The sequence below is a fragment of the Triturus cristatus genome, chromosome 11 (assembly GCF_964204655.1).
Source record: "Triturus cristatus chromosome 11, aTriCri1.1, whole genome shotgun sequence".
Taxonomy (NCBI): domain Eukaryota; kingdom Metazoa; phylum Chordata; class Amphibia; order Caudata; family Salamandridae; genus Triturus; species Triturus cristatus.
Genome location: NC_140594.1, coordinates 393,875,581 through 393,888,302, shown reverse-complemented (window position 1 = coordinate 393,888,302; position 12,722 = coordinate 393,875,581). Strand labels below are relative to the sequence as shown.

Here is a 12,722-nt window from a genome sequence, read left to right as displayed (position 1 = left end):
TGAACACTGGCATCCATATGTAAAAATGAAACGTTATTTAAGCTTACTTTTTCTGCAGCTTGACACTATGATAAGAGAGTTCACAAATATTAGCATGGGCTTTGTCCAAACAAAGCAGTGCCGCAGAAGCAAGAGTGAAGGGAAAAGAAGAGTAAATGGTTGAAAAACACAATGCTTTTCAGTAATTAGTAGGCAACTCATTGCTAATAAATAAAAAACAATCCTAATGTTACAAACAGGCTATAGTTTCAGAAAATGTTATTTCCTTACTTTTTCTGCAACTTGAAATCTGCAAAATAACTTCAGAGCATGAAGCACTGTGTGAGGTGGCTAGCACACTTGCTTCATTAAGGACTAAATTGGTGACACACACATAACTCTTCTCTGCGCCCTTATGTACAGTGCAGTCAGGCGGAGGCGGCAAAGACAATATGTTCAGCCATCGCAGGTTACAAACACTAGCAATCACTATGTGGCTTCAAAATAGAGAGCCAAAGTGAGTGGTCACGATTTCAGTTACTGTATCTGCTTCTGTGCCTAGACAGACTTTGGAGGGGATTGATTCTTAAGCTGATCCCTGTCAATTTCAAAGCTGCTTTCATATTCTGTATTACAGCACATAGCATAAAAGCATCAAATGGATTGGCTCTGTGGCTAAATGCAGCGTTCCCTAGGAGTACAGTGAGACTAGGCCTGTGTACCCATGGCTCTCTGGCACAGCATGGATGCGGAGGACAAATATGCGCATGTCAGGCTGGCCACATTGAAGGCATTGGTCAGCATGACCTGTGCACTTCAGTTCACAGCAGCAGGCAACCATCCAGACTGCCAGTCCTCAGGATGATGTAGTCATTGCACTGAAAAAGGCCTCAGCTGTCCCATATTTCAAAGTGGCTCTTTCCACCAAATACATACATACATAATACATAAACCACCGACACCAAGAACCTCAGGATCATCATCAACAGCAAACTCAACTTGACCTCCCAAGCCAATGCTATCACCACGTCATGCATCCATACCCTAAAGATGCTGAGGAAGATTTTCAAATGGCTCCCAGTCAGGTCCTGGAAAACTGTCACACACAGCCTGGTCACAAGCAAGCTGAACTATTGGAACACCCTCTACGCCAGAATCAACAAAAAACTCTCCAGAAGGCTGCAGACCATTCAGAACTCAGTGGCCAGAATAACTCTCAACCTCCTACACAACACTCACTTCACACCACACCGGAAGGAGCTCCACTGGCACCCCATTCACAAACTAGCACAATTCAAACTCCTCACCCACAATTTCAGGACACTATATAGCACTGGCCCAGCATATCTCAACAACATTCCATAAAACTCTGTCAAGCCGAAGTAAAAAAAGCACAAACACTTTATTATGAAAAAAAAAAATGCATCTAACTCTCGCCGGGAAATGTTACGTATTGCGAAGAATCTTATCTTCAGCTGGCTGTTATGAACTTGCAGAATTCTTTCACAAAAAAATCCAGGATATATACAATACCTTCTCTCACTCTTCCTGACCTAGTAACCATCTTACTCGGGATAATTCCATTCTTCATACTGAGCACTTATTGGACGAACTTCCAATCATGAACATGGACATTTTACTAGTAATTTTCTCCAAAGTAAAATCGGGTTCTCCCCTTGACCCAGCATCTCCTAATTTTCTAAGTAAGGCTGCCAAAGTAGTACTCCCGGCCATACTTGTGCCTATAAATGTATCTATCTCCACTGGCCAAGTCCCGCCATCTTGGAAACATGCCATGGTGAGGGCATTGCTAAAGAAGCCAAATGTAAACCCTGACATTCTGGGTAACTACGCCTCATTTCTCTTATCCTGGGATAAGCAATATTATGGAAAAATATATCAATATGATTCTTTCAAAGTTTTAAAAACTCATAACTTACTGCACTCCTCCCAAACTGGTTTTCGGCCACAATATGGCACGGAAACCGCTCTTCTTGCTGTGATCGACGTGTCTAGGAAAATCCTCGACCAAGGAAGAACAGTTGCCATTATCCTCCTCGATCTGAGCTCCGCATTCGATACTGTAAACTATGACATCCTTATCAACAGACTCAGAAATGTTGGAGAGACTTAGAAATGTTGGAGCCTCCTCAGGTGGTGCCATCACCTGGTTGCAGTCCTTCTTAGAAGGTAGAACTTTCCAGGTTTTTGAAGGAGGTAACACCACCAAGAACCTATTACTTAGCTGCAGGGTGCCCCAGGGCTCGTCACTGAGCCCTACATTGTTTAATGTATATATGAGACTTCTTGCAGAGATTATTATGCCCTATAGGATTAATATAGTGACATATGATGATGATACTCAATTGGTTGTAGCTCTGAATCACTCCCAGAACTTTCCATCCTGCCTGGAATCCTGCTTAGAGAAAGTGGTTAACTGGATGGAATACTCTTATCTTACGCTCAATCGAGCTAAAACTGAGCTAAAGCTCCTGGGCAACCCCTCCAGCTCTGATCTCGGACTAGCATGGCCAAATTGTTTGGGCCCTGTCCCTAAATCTAAGATCAAAAGTTTAAGTATGTGGTTGGATACGTCCTTTAAATTCGATCACCAAGCAGTGAAACTGGCAATGACCTGCTATGGCATTCTCGGGATGCACCGCAAAGTCTTATTTCTCCTTCCCATTATGGCACAGAGACTCAAGGTCCAGGCTCTGATTCTTGCCCACCGGGACTATGGAAATGCCCTATATCTAGGGGCCTCTAAGTCAACCACAGGGAAACTGCAAGTCATACAGAACTGTGCAGCTCAAATGCTGCTTAATACTCCCAAAACCCAGTCTGCCAAGCCTGCATTGAATACCTTGCATTGGTTGCCTATTACTGAGGGAATAAAGTTTAAATCTCTGTGCATAGCTCACAAGTCTCTCTGGGGGAAAGGGCCCCTAAATAATCGTTCTCTCATCACTTTTTATCGCCCTAGTAAATGCTTGCGATCAACCAATCTATTCATAGCCTCAGCTCCCATAATAAAAAGTGTAAGATGTGGAGGCCGTTCCTTTTCATACTTTTTTGTAAAGAAAAAACCTCTGATACCATAGATCACTCTTTTTACTTGTCTCAGCAAGCCTGTTTAATGACTGCGAGTATTTATCCAGTCAGTCAGTCAGTCAAAAAGTCTTTATTCGATTTGCATCATAAAAGACATACTACACATATTAGACAATTCGACTACAAAACAATTCATGTACAATACAAAAATAGACTATAAAACCTTTGAAATGGTAGATAAAACAGTAGATTAAAAATGATCACATCATGTTAAAAAATACAATAAAGTGCAAAGAGAGACGTGCCGTTTAGGCCATGGACCAAAGTAGATACTATTGTGTGGCAGCAGGGAACAAAGATTACGGCTTCAGTTTCTTAGCCCTAAGGATCCATGCCCAACTAATAAATTTAGCAACACCAATTACTATAGGAGTGGAAGTATCGGTTTTCAAAATTCTACTAGCGACCTGTGCAGAACGGGTGCTCATTAGTCTGCATACAGGTCGAAGCCAGATACGTCTAGGAAGTTGATAAATTGGGCAACAAAAAAGGAAGTGGTCCATGGTTTCAATCTTGTCTACACAGAATGGGCATTTATCACTACCAAGAGGACTCCAACTTTTGGTGAGTCCTCGCAGTGGTAGAGCGCCCACTCTGAACTGGTGATACAACTTACGATCTAGGAACTTCAAGATAGTATCCCAGTAACTTTCATAGACAGAGTCATCCTTAAAAACTAGGAAAGAAGCAGTCATCGTGGAACCTGTAAGGGAAGCACATCTCCTATTCTTAATGTAATTCCAGTACACATCCTTAAGCACCTTTTTTGCCGGGAAAACTTCTGTATCAGGGTTAACCCATAGATCACGCATCCCGAGATCATACAACAGGGTTTTGATGCTAGACAACCAGGGAATCCTATGCGACCCCTCCAACCCTTTTTTGTGCAAGACTCGAAAACTTTTTTAAAGCAAAAATAACATTTCTTCACTGTGTCAAGTACATGTCCTTTACATAAAACATACACAAAACTTTATGCAGACATTGAGCAATTATTTAACATATAATACATAAACTGAGTGACAAATCTACAAATATAGACAAGACGTGAAGAAATTAAATCTCCACAGCAATCAGATATCCTTCTTTGTTTATCAAAACGTGGGAACTCAAACTTATTTATGTCTCGACGTAAAATACTTTCTGGTCCTATACAGGGTTAGAGGGTAGTATTCAAAGGTAGTTATGCAGGGCATTGATTAGATGTCTAGCTTTTGTTCTCCTGGGGACGAAGATGTCTGGTTACTGTCCCAAGTGGATCTAATTGTCTGTTAGCCGACGCGTTTCGACCTGTGGTGAAAGTGGACCTATATTTTATTCAAGAGGTCTTCATCAGGGCTCTTATCTGGTTCCAAGTGGACATCTGTCTCGTACTACCAGTTTGTGGGTTACTGGCGTCTTCTTTTGCCCATTGTTTTAGGTCGGTAGGTCAGGGGAAGCTGTGGTCTGGTTCTGGTCTTTTCTTGTTTTGGGCTGTCGGATTCCCTTTTTGGTTCAATTCATTCGTGTGAGCCGGCTCCTCTATTCTGTTTTTTCTCGGCTGGTTCTCCCGCTTGTTAATCGGTCTTTCCCCTAGCTTAATCTTCTGCCATTGGACATCCTTCCTTTTCATACAACACTTCTAGATTGTGGACCACCCTTCCCTCTCATCTTCGCTCAGTGACCCATCATCTTTCTTTCCGGAAGCTCCTCAAAACTTGGTTGTTCCAAAGTGCTGCCCCATAAACCATCTATCTTGCTTGTTTGTGTGATACTGATAGCGCTGGGATGCCTTCCGGTAGCTATGCGCTCTGTAAGTGTTTGTAATAAAAATAGGTGCACTCTACAAATCGGCATCACAAAACATAATATAACAGGTGTAAATCTACACTTTTGTGCTATTGACAATTTCTGAGTGTAGATTTACACACAAGTGTAGATCTACATGTCCCAACCTCTACATTTCATGGTGTAGAGACATCTAAGAGTGAATTTACAAGTGCAAAGTTACTACTAGTACCTTTGCACACATAGCCGGCACCCCCTGGGCACTGTGGTGAAGATCACCCTATAGGAAAGTATAGGGAAAATTATTAAAATTTATTACTCTTAAAAATATTAACTAGATATTTTCATATATAATATAAGTGTAAAATTATTTAAAATATTCCATATTTACACAGGGCAAATCACATTAAAATATAGAGCATGTTAACCCATTAAATTAAATGTGTAAAAAATAATGTTTATTTAGATATATTTATTTAATTTAAACATAAATATATATATATATATATATATATTCACTGAAAAAACCATAGGTTTCACACACGTTATAGTTAGGAATTAGCATTTAAAAAACCTTGCAAATTCACTGAAAAAACCATAGGTTTCACACATGTTATAGTTAGCGGAAATTTTACTGATAAAAAACCAATGAAATTCCCCCGTTATAGTTAGTGCAGGCAACTATAACTCACGCGACCGCAATCCTCTGCTGATGCTAATACTGTATTTAGACACTTATTTGCCCATGTCTTCTTCCATACATTTTTAGCTATACATATATTACAAATATTTTTTTTTCATAAAGACACATATGTCATGAGCAGAAGATTGCGGTCGCGTGAGTTATAGTTGCCTGCACTAACTATAACGGGGGAATTTCATTGGTTTTTTATCAGTAAAATTTCCGCTAACTATAACATGTGTGAAACCTATGGTTTTTTCAGTGAATTTGCAAGGTTTTTTAAATGCTAATTCCTAACTATAACGTGTGTGAAACCTATGGTTTTTTCAGTGAATTTGTACGTTTTTTTAAATGCTAAGTTACTTTACGCCATTCGTGGCGTGCGCGCCCACTTAACGCAGTTCGTTCCGTGCGCGCACAGTGAGCACGCGGTGCGCTTCGCGCACCGCGCGCCCACTTTACGCAGTTAATGCCGTGCACGCACGGTGGGCACGCAGTGCGCTACGCGCACCGCGTGCCCACGTTACGCTAGATGGGCCATGTACGCACGATGCGCTTCGCGCACCGTGCGCACATGGAGGACATATGATGCACTTCGTTTTGAAAGGTAATATTTTAATTTTTCGTTTATTTTATAAGCCATGCACAAATGTTGCCCTTCGGGCACCATTTGCACACGGGGTGGAGAGAGTGTGGATAATTTTTTTTTTTTTTTTTTTTTTTTTTAATATTTTAGTTTATCTCATCTCTAATAAGCCATGCTCAATTGGTGCCCTGCGGGCATTGCAAACGGGGTGCAGAGAGTGTGGATAATTTTTTTTTTTTTTTAATTTTTTACCGTCGGCGTACGGTAAGCGTAATCGGCGAAATTACCGAAAAAATAAAAATTCCGTTTTTGGCCTTGGGGGATCTTTGGGGACTCCCTCAACTTGGCTATGTGTGTGGGAGCTGTCTAAACAGCCCCTTTACATGTTTTTGGGCTTTATATTTTAGAAATCACTCTCAGTGCGAGAGAGAAAATGGCGGCCGCCGCTTCCTGGTTTCGGCCGATTCGAATGTTTACGAAGATCTAAGAGCCAATCAGAATCGCGCTCGCGCACGCCACCGTACGCGTACGGTAAGCGTACCGTAAGCGCACCGTAAGCTGGCTCAGATATATATATTGATTTAAAGGCTATTTTCTCAGAATCTACTGAACAGATTTACACCAAACCTACAAAAGGCACTTCCTTGACCTGAGGACTACCTCTCTGCCAAATTTCTAGTAATTCTGTTCAGCCGTTCGGGCTGTAGCCCTGTCTAAAGGTCCTATGGAAAAATGCATGGGAAAAACGCGTTTTGGGACCCCCCTTTTATCTCAGCCCCCGCTTGACGAATCCCCCCGAGACTTTCAGGGTAGGAGCGGAGCGTAGCACCCCACCTATTTTGAAAAATTCGCGAGGATTCGTCGACCGGCGCCAAAGTTATTCAAAATAGAATGTTGCGGATTTCCTATGGAAACGTGGTCCTAACTATAACTACCTACTGGCGACCGCCAGTAGGTAATATATGTATATATTTAGTCGAATTAATTTTATTTAATATTTCCTGTAGGATGTTATTTAATTTCCCAGTCTCCATTATTTTCTATGGGAGTGTATTGTAGTACCAGTGAGTGGGTATGTGTGGTGTTTGACATACTCGAAGGCTTGACTGAAGTACATTTAATACTATTTTTGACCATTTAGGTAGTAGTAACTTTAGAAGTGTAGTTTATGAATAGCAATGTGTTCACTCTTGTGTGGGTGGGTGTTTGAAGCAACAGCCAGTCCATAAATCCCTCCTTACTTTTTCCAACATTCCTCCCATTTTGTAATAGATTTTCTCACCAATCCCCTCATCTTTCCTACATTAACTACTAAGGGCCCGATTATGACTTTTGGCGGTTAGGGGGTGGGCAGCCTGCCAACGCCCTGCCCCAGCACCGCCAAGAGTCGCTGCCGCCCGCCAGATTACAAGTAATCTTATGGTTTGGCGACTGGGCGGCACAGAAGTTCCCGCAGCGGTGCCTCTTTCAAAGGCGGCAGTGCCTTTGAAAAAGGCACCACAATGGGAACACCACAAAGCTTCCTGCATGTGCAGGAAGTGGGGCGCATGCACACAGGGGGCACAGGAGGCCTGTAGGGCTCCATTTGTTTCAGCACCACCAGCCTTTTCATGGAGGAAAGAGCACCATGAAAATGCTGGGGGTCATGAAACTTGTAATATGCATGGCGGTGCCGCAGGGGCACCACCTGCATCTTACAATGGTCCCGACCGCTGTACCACCTACAGGGAATGGTGGTTCCCTGGCGGAGCCAGCAGTCCAATTACGGTCTGACCACCCAACTCGTAATAGGGCAGTAAGACCGCCGGGGCGGCGGTGGCTGAACCACTACTGCCGCACCATCACGAATCTGACAGTTCTTGGACTACCAGACTTGTAATTATGCCCAGTTGCGGATTCTCCTCGAGGGCGTCGGGGCTCTGCCCCCTTTACTTTCACCCTTGGGGCAGGACAAAATAAAATAATTTTGTTTTCATACATAACTGTTTTTTTAATTAAATAAAACGTGCACACACTTTTTGCTAACTTGCTGAGGGGCGGACGCAACCTGCCACCCACCTCGCTTGCTTCCATGGCAGACCGGGATGCATTCCTTAAATTCCTGCTGCTGGGTGTGCCCGAAGTCTAGAGTATTTGCCAGGCTGATGCTCTCACAGCCCTGAGGCCTGTGAGGTCATCAGCTCAAAAAAGACGAAGTCTTGTGAAGCAGTCTCCATCCCCTGATGCTGCATGGATAAAATTAGCCCCGGGCGTTTTACACTGAAGCCCTGTAGTTCTAGGGCTTCCCGTCAATCAGGCAGTGGAGCCTGGAGAGCTTGAATACCCCATATACCACCCTTTCCCAGCTCGTCACAGGGTGGGGTGGGCCTCACCCTGTGATGTGTTAGGAAAGGGTGGAGTTAAGGCTGCAGGCAGCCGGGAAGCTAAACAAGCATTTACAATGCAATAGGTCTCGCATTTACGCAAGTTTGAGCTATTCACATTGCAAATAACAATGCCTTTTATTTGTGTTTTCGTTTTTCAAACATAAGTAAAAGGCATCGTCATTTACAATGCCAATAGCTTAAACTTGCGTAAATGCGAGACCTATTGCATTGCAAATGCTTGTTGTTCCTTTCACTGTAGCAGTGACCTGGTTTGTTTTAAAAAAAATAAGACCTTTGGCATCACGCTGTTTGTTCATTTGCATCTCACTGATGCTGGGAAAAAAGAGATTGCAATCTTTACTGCTGATCTTAAAGCACTTAATTATCTTGTCCTGGTTTCGTTTCTCAGGTGGCGCAAACAAGCTGACACTTCACACTGTACCAGACTGGCAGAATACAGCTTTTCATTTGAGCGAATTTTGTTTAGCCCAGGGAGGAGTCAGAAGCTCCCCATTAATTCCAACGCTTCGGTAAAGTAGTGGGGTGTGGCAGTGGCCTCCTCGGCCTCTTCCTCGAGACTTGAGAGACCACCCAGTCACAGTTGTTGTTCAGAAGTGATTGGTGTGCAGGGGTCAGGGGGAGGGGTCAATCCAGAATTTTCTAGTTTGTTGTTTGGAATGTACTTTATTGCCACAGTCACGAGTTGGAGGCTAGTTCAAGAGAACATATTGAGCTCGTGTGGGATTGAGGTGGTAGAGGCGAGTACTGTGCCACTGACTGAATAAGTAAGTATTGTGTAATTTAATTAATGAACACAGCCGAGTGACCTGACCCGATGGCTGCCTGCAGCATGAATTAAAGTGAAAGCATGCATAACTAATTTAGAAGGAACACCGGCCGGGCCTTTCACAGGCAGACAGACTGCCAGCTGCCATTGAAAGGCCCGGCCGGTGTTTCTTCTAAATTAGTCACACACTGCACGCTTTTCAATTGAGTTAGCCAGCAGGCAGACGCCACGCCTGGCCTGGCATGGCACTTTGCTTTGATCTTCCTAATCCTGCTTCCTGTGATAACATTACCGTTTCTGTAGTGCAGGCCACTCTCAATTAATAAGCTATTAATAATATTACCCCCAAAAATGGAGCTCGATTTATTGTTTGCACGCCTTAGAATAAACGTTGTTGTTAATTAGAGATTGCACGAGTGGTGGTGCAAGTAACCCCAAACAGGACTACAATTCCCAGAATGCAATGACTTGTCAAATGGAAAGGTTGAACTGGATAAATTGTGCTCTGATGATTTGAGTCACCTGATTACCCCACCCTTACTCCTATACTCTAAAACGCTTCGGGCCTCATAAAGGGTACAAGGTGCTATGTAAATGCTACAAGAAATGCAAATGTATCCGTTTAAAACATAAAGTCTAGTGAGAGAACACACAGGCAACGTGACCCTTGTTATGAACTAAAAGTCAAGAGCATCTTATAATGATAATAGAATTGTACTGTTGTTTCATTTATACAGTGCTTCATTTCCCCTCGAGGCGCTGGAGCGCATTAATAACTGCAACAATAATACCCGATGCCGAATATAAATTCAGCACCGGCACAGGGTGGCACGCGTCATGGGGTCGTGTGGTGCTGTCAGTGCCTGCTATTACTATCACCAATGCTTCTTTATTTAGAGACTTCAGGAGGATGAAAAGCCGAGCTGGCCCTGCCAGGAATCGTACTTGCGGACGGGCAGGAGGGTAGAAAAGAGTAAAGGAAACAGGAACATAGATTGTTCATGGCGCCCAGATGGCGCGTCCGGTCAGCTCGTTCTTGCCAGAGCGACCCTCCAGGGCCTGCAGCTTTGTCACCGAACTCCACTCATGGCGCGGCTTGTGTTCCCACAACTCGTCGTGTGGTGGTTACGCAGTGCCTGCGGAGTGACGAAAACATAAAAATCACTGCTTGTTGTCATTAAGAAAGTGCGTGCGTGCACAGTGGAAACCATCTAGCACCGGGGCCCCTGGGGGTCAGAGTCCATGCTCCCTTCGGGAGTGGCCGCTGCTCACAGTGAGTGCAGAGAGCAGCAAACCTCACACTTCCGAAAATTTTCTTTGCACAATGATTTTGCACCAACAAGTTCTGTTCTGGCTGTTACTGAAGACTGACGTGAGGCGACACTGGGGGCCCGTGAACCTCTCGGAGGAGACCCGCGTTCACTCACTGCTGAAACTGCTAGGCTGCAGCGAGCGCCTAGAGGCGTGTAATACAGAACAGTGAACACTGGGGGGAAGGGGGGCGCTGCATGGCAGTGTGTGCAGGGGTGGGGGGTTAGGAAGGGTGGGGGCGTGTGTGTGCAATCCGTGAATGCATGAAAGTTTGCATTTTAAACCATGGTGATGCGATGAATTCATTAACAAAAAAAACAAGTCCGGTGGCGCGATGTGACAGAGGAAGAAGGGGGGTGGGGGTGCCTTCAGTAACATGAGCCCGGTGGAGCATCTATCTGGTTCTGTGAACGATGAAAAAAAAATTTAAAGATGTGCAACAGAGGAAGAAGGGGGGTGGGGGGGAATTCAGTAACATGAGCACGGTGGAGCGTTTATCGGGTTCTGTAAACGATGAACACATTTTTATAAAAGATGTGCGACAGAGGAAGAAGGGGTGTGTCTGTGAACGATGAGTTCCGTTTCCAGACAGAGGAAGAAGAGCAAAAAAAAAGCGCAGAGTGGATCTCTGGTGCCACTGTACTAAACTGCATTCACCAGCACCAAAAAAAATGAAAAGATGTGCGACAGAGGAAGAAGGGGGGTGGGGGGGAATTCATTAACAAAAAAAACAAGGATTTCATCCAAAAACGGGGAGAAAGAGTGCATAACAACGAAAGAGTACTTTTAAGTCGCGCAAAAGAGGAATTTCAAGGAGGGGGACAGCGCGCAAAGCAAACGTGTGTGATGAAAAAAATGTGTAAGACCCATGACGTGCCCTGGACAAGGATTTCATCAAGAAACGGGGAGAAAGAGTGCATAACAACGAAATCGCGCACAGAGGAATTTCAAAGAGGGGGACAGCGGGTGGGAGAGGGGGAGGAAAAGCCGGCAATGCGAGAGAGAGGGAGGAGCGAGTGGGAGAGGAAAGGCTGCCATGCGAGAGCTTCAGGCTTGCAGCTGTGCGCGTGCACAAACCTCGGGAACGCAAGCTGGAGGCCCGAAAAGCCACTGTTTGCACTTCCAAAACTCGTTTACTAAGAGAGAGGGAGGAGCGAGTGGGAGAGGAAAGGCTGCCATGCGAGAGCTTCAGGCTTGCAGCTGTGCGCGTGCACAAACCTCGGGAACGCAAGCTGGAGGCCTGAAAAGCCACTGTTTGCACTTCCAAAACTCGCTTACTAAAAGTCTCGCCAGAGCAGCGCTAAAGCGCTAGCTCAGGCGAGACCTAAAAATCGAGTCTGCGCAGTTTGTCTTCTTAAATGTTGAAGACACAGTTCGCAAACTCAAAGAGTCTGCTTCCCGCGCTGCACATATTTCAGGATGGCATTTCCCTCAAAATGACTTGCCTCGCTTGAAGCTGCGCTCCAGTGAGTGGACCAGCAGCTTAATAGAAAAAAACTTTGCAGCTGCCAGTTGGGGAAATGAGTATGTGACTCGCTCGGGCCTGGATGTAAATGAAGCAATTCGTGCAATGCTCCCTGCTCCATCGTCTCATGAAAATGTATAATTGTATTGGATTTGGCTGTTGGGCACATGGTTTTCATGCTTTCTTTTGAAGATCGGGAAGGAGGAGCTCAGAGCAGCTACATGTACATGTAGAAAAAAAGTAAAAAAGTTTTCTCTGTGCTCTTCACTTCGCTATCGAACTGTTGGTCTTCAGCTGCTATGGTTGGTATTAGCTGCATTTTGGTTATAACGTAATGCTTGTTTTATTTCCCCTGAATATTATATGTGTTTAATATGATAGGGGAACATCTACATACTTTGCTAAATTAATTTCAATTTCTTTGCACAACAACGCTTTTCATCTTGTCTGCATACAATGACAGTGCTCAGGCATGAAATAAATTGAAGAGCTTGAAAAGCAGAATTATTCCTTGAACCTGCAAGCATCCTCGACCCCGCAAACACACATTTTGGGGAGAGCTCCAGATAAGTGGGACCGTCAACAGGCGTTTGTGATGCTTGCCGGATTAACCACTCGCTGTCCTCTCTCTATATGTCAGCCAGACTGTCCCCTCACTCCCTTGACTG

The 12,722-nt window shown here is 44.3% G+C and overlaps 2 protein-coding genes across 2 annotated transcripts in view; one reads left to right on the top strand and one right to left on the bottom strand.

The window, feature by feature from the left end:
* LOC146784261 (beta-1,3-galactosyltransferase 2-like) overlaps positions 1-12,722 on the bottom strand; it is a 250,783-nt gene that overhangs the window by 102,980 nt on the left and 135,081 nt on the right. The gene's annotated exons all lie outside the window — the stretch shown is intronic.
* LOC146784262 (uncharacterized) overlaps positions 1-12,722 on the top strand; it is a 179,824-nt gene that overhangs the window by 72,894 nt on the left and 94,208 nt on the right. The window lies entirely within an intron of this gene.